Here is a 4,695-nt window from a genome sequence, read left to right as displayed (position 1 = left end):
ATCAATTGACCAAAACTGGAGCCATCCAAGCGGATCTCCATGAGATCAAGTCCCTGTTGGGGGAAATCCAGGTCACTGTTATCACTAGGTCCCAAACAAATACTCACAATGAACTCTCAACTGTCCAGTGGAGTAAAGAGACCCCAGATGCTGATTTAATCATGACTCAGAAAGGGGATCCAATTATTGGTAAGTTTTATCAACACATTGAGAACCCTGAGAACGTTCACCTGACGGATACTGATTGCATTGGGAAGGAGGACCGCAGAGTGTTGATGAAATGTCCAAAATGTTCTGAATTCAAGAGAGTTTGTTGGTGAGGAGATCCATATCTGGCTGTGACCAGTCGGTGGTCCCTACTTCATTCCGAAGCCTGATGCTAAATAACGCCCATGATGCGGCCACAGCCAGTCATCAGTGGTTTCATACTACCTTAGAAATCTTGTGAGAGGTTGCATTATAGCCACACATGGGGTAGGACCTTGACCAATACTTAAAGGTGTGTCTTGTGTGTACACAATTTCAGCCAACATCACTCACACCCCGTGCTCCCCTCCAAAAGAGGAGGATGACACTGTCTTGGTCAGATTTACAAGTAAATTTTATCGGGCCTGTCATTCGCTCCGCTAGGGGGAACGAGTAAATGTTAACCGTAACATGCTTGTTTACTAAGTGGGTAGAATGTCTCCCAGCCCCAAATAGCAAGGCAGAAACAGCAGCTGCCCTGATAATAAATCACATCTTCTCGTGTTTTGGACTACCCCAAGGGATTGAGTCAGACTGAGGTAGTGACTTCGCATGCGAAGTAATGACAAAGATGTGGGAGATACTTGGGGTAAAAAGGAAACTACACATTGCATACCACCTTTCCTCTGATGGTGAGTATAGAGGTACAATAAAACCATTGTGAGCATACTAATAAAGTTTGTGGCAGACTCTGGGCCAAGTTGGGATATTCAATTGCCACTTGTCCAGATGTACATCAGATCTACCCCTTGATCTGCAACTAAAATGTCTCCATTTCAGCTGATGACTGAATGAAGAATGGTGCTACCCCAGCATCTGCTCTATAGAACCCAAGAGCAGACACTGATAAAAGCCTCCACAACTCATGAGTATGTTGAGAATCTGAGAAAACACCTTCAACATGCTTTTGTGTATGCTCAGCAGAATCTAGAAAGATCTGTAGACAGCATGAAGACCCTCTATGACCTTAAGACAACCAAAAAGGAATATCAAATAGGAGACAGGGTCTACTTGTACAATTTCCAAAGGAACCAAGCCAAAGAGCACAAATCTTTGCCAAGCTGGCGGGGACCTTTTGAAATTGTGGACAAAATCTCACCAGTCACCTACAGAATCTGCATCCCCAAGGGCAACTTGACAGAAGAAGATAAGTGGGTCCACATCAATCAGCTAAAGAGTTGCCACCCCAGGCACACGTTGTGGCAAATAGACAAGTCCATAGCAAACCCAGAGGGAGATACCTCTGAAGCATAGATATATGTCAATATTTACTGAATGCATGCGTATATCCACTACTGAAATCCCGATTGGAGATCAGTAGGGGGGAACATTTCCATAACTGGTTTGTGTTCTATTTTGTAGAGTTGCACTGATTATATCTAACAACCAAAAGGACCTCCTCGGGGACCCGGAAGTAAAAACCCAAGGAAATCTGGAGTGTCACTCCACATATGAAAGGAAGCCTGAGAGAAGACTGGGTATCGTTCCTATTCCAACCAAAGCCGTCAAGCAGAGCGTGTTGCATCATTTGCTGATGGAAGAAGAACTTACACCTGAAAAACCTATGCTTTTTACGAAAAGAAAGAAAAATCCAACCAGAAAAAGGCTGCACACCCTGCCACACACAGTACGGGGGGGTTAAAAACAGAGTTCTCACTGCAGGAGCAGGCCAGTGGGCTTTGCAACATTCAACATGGAGCAAAGGAAAGAAGCAGCAGTACTTTGCCGTAAACTCAAAATGCCTCTTTAAAATGTCAGTTTTTCAACCATAAAAAGTGCTGTTTTGGCACTAGATCCATTCATTTCTACTGAATTATTGAGATTAAAAGGGCCTTGAAATGCCCAGGACATCCAGTGTGGCTCAGAGGAACCGGGCCTCATTGACTGACAGGTCCTGGCAACAGTATCTTTGTAAAAGGAAACCAGGGACTGTATTTTCTTTTTTCCATGGGAAGCATGACTAAAACTTTGCAACAAATATAAAAAGCAGCTGTGCAGAGAGAAACTCTAAACAAAGACATGATACATGTATCCAGGCTGCAACCAACTTCAGCACACAAGGGAAGAACTAATGCTGACTAAAATGTGTATTTGCTGCACATGAAAATCAGATTTAAAGAAATCAGTTTAATGTGCTTTATCGTGATTGAAAGGCAAAATCGCCTGTTTTTAAAGTATGTTCTTATCTAAAGGCGTAATTCTTTAAGAATGTCAAAGGACTGCTAATGTTAAAAGGACTGTTAATGTTACATGTTTAAATGAAAGAATCAACTATTTAAAAGAAAAACAGCCGTGCTCTGACAGTCCTTAGCCTGAGAAAGGTTGGCACCTCCACAGCTGGCAGGAAAGGCTAATTGCTGCTGGGAGGCTTTGCATACTCATGACAATGGGAAGTCATTAGACATTTGTCTGTGCCCCAGTCGAAGACAATAGCAAGCTTGGTCAGTCAACCTTCCAGGGGAGGGGCAGGAAGATCCACTCTCCAGGAAGAGCCCCCTTATTTAACTTCAAAGGATTTGCCATTTGTTCACACTTGGGAAGAAAGAAAAAAACTGACATGTGACTTTTGGGTTTAAAATGCTTATTTTGCCACTGAACTTAAAAACATTTAACTTGGCAGCAAGAATAAGAAAAAGGGTGAAAAGTGCATACATTTAAATCTGAATTTATGCTATCCATTTGAAAACTTGGTAGAATTTCTTACTGCGTAAGCTACAGAAGTTAATAAGAATGACCAATTGTGCAGAAACTATAATTGTTGCAAATATAATATTGTGTACCCATATTCTAGGAGTAATTGTGCAATGTTAGGCCAAACCGTTTATGGTTAAATTTGCCAAAATTCAACAGAAAGACAAAACAAGGTCCCACCGACTTGGGAGTTGGATTTAAATGTAACCAACAAAATATGTAATTTATGTATCCAATTTTCTTAGAGGGCATAACTACATAAATATGTATTTGTGGGAAAGTTAGATTTTGGTCCCAATACCTATGGGAGGTTTCCAGATCATATCATAAAACATGACAGCCCTTTCTGTCATCCAACCATCAAAGAGCAAGGCGGGAACTGTGCTCTTGCCCAATCATAGCCTTGTGGGTGTGGGTAGTAAGTCTGCCCCTACCATAAACCTGAGTAATGTCATTTGGCATGATAAATAAGGGAACCTCACAACACACAAACAGAGTGATTCCTGACTCCATCCTGATTTCCGTGTGGCTCCCTGTTCCTGAATTCTCCATCTTTGTTCCTGATTTCAGATTTATTTGCAAAGCCAAGGCCTCTGCATTGCTGAACTCCTTTTCAGCTAGGCCCAAATCCTGAAGCAATCCCAAAACGTAAGGGAAGCAATTTGATCCAGTTTGGTTTGCTACCATAAATGCTTGCCTGCTCCAAACTCGCCATCCCACTGATCTCTGGTCGCCAGTAACTAGCGCAGTCCAGTGCAGTCCAGTCTGAGGTACCAGTCCTGATAACCAGAACCGCCCAGCTGACCTAATTCTGCCAGATGTGCCCTGCTGTCCTTTAGACCCTATCCGTGTGATGACCAGAGCCCCTAACAGTCCAAAATCTTAAATTAAAGTGGACTGTAAGTATTAATAGGAATCATAGTAAACCATAGCATATTTTGCCTTGCCTTGTCTTATCCCAATCTCTCAACCATCCTATCCAACCTTCACCTTAAGAACTATAATACTGTCAGAATCATTCTTGCAACCCTGTCTGTCATTCCTAGTGTTAGCACCAATTTTTTTCCTCATTTTTCTTTTACTAGACCACAAGCCATTAGTGATTTTGATTAAATAAAGTAATTCCCATAAAGAAAAGGGGGTATCCGCCACGTGAAGGGCTTCAAGCGGCAGTGTAACTGTGGAGATTCACAGGTGGCATTCTCTTTTTCTTAGCCATTAAATCTAGTTTAAGTAAAATTAACCTATCAGTTTAAAACCTATTGTCTTTTTTTCTCTGTTCTATTTTTTTTTAAAACACCTCCAATTCAACAGTGCATAACTTCCTCAATTTAGTAGCCTGAGACTTAATTTCAACTCTTTCTTAAACATAAGACCTTTAGCTACATCCCAACATAAAGCAGTGTATTTCACCCATTTTTCTTAAAAACCGTTTAGTGAATTTTAGGAGGGAATTCGCATTTCTGCAAAAGTTTACATGTGTGATTTTCAATTTCAATTATTTCCAAACTTCCATTAAGACTCAAAGGGCCTGATTACGACCCGTGCGGAATGGGTTAACGGGTTCCGCTAATGGATGCGGACCCGTTAACAAAATTCCGCACGATTACGAGATCCCCTTGCGGGACCCGGTAAGGACGCCTGGTAAAACCCAGCGTCCTTGCCGGGTCCAACAAGAGGACCAGGGAGCTCACAACGGGCCGGTCGTAATCGGCCCGTTGTTAGCTCCCTCTCCCATTCCCATTGAGCCCTATGGGG

This window comes from Ambystoma mexicanum, chromosome 2p, assembly GCF_040938575.1.
Source record: "Ambystoma mexicanum isolate Mex_15411 chromosome 2p, UKY_AmexF1_1, whole genome shotgun sequence".
In the NCBI taxonomy this organism is placed as follows: Eukaryota; Metazoa; Chordata; class Amphibia; order Caudata; family Ambystomatidae; genus Ambystoma; species Ambystoma mexicanum.
Note: the sequence above shows the minus strand (reverse complement) of the source record.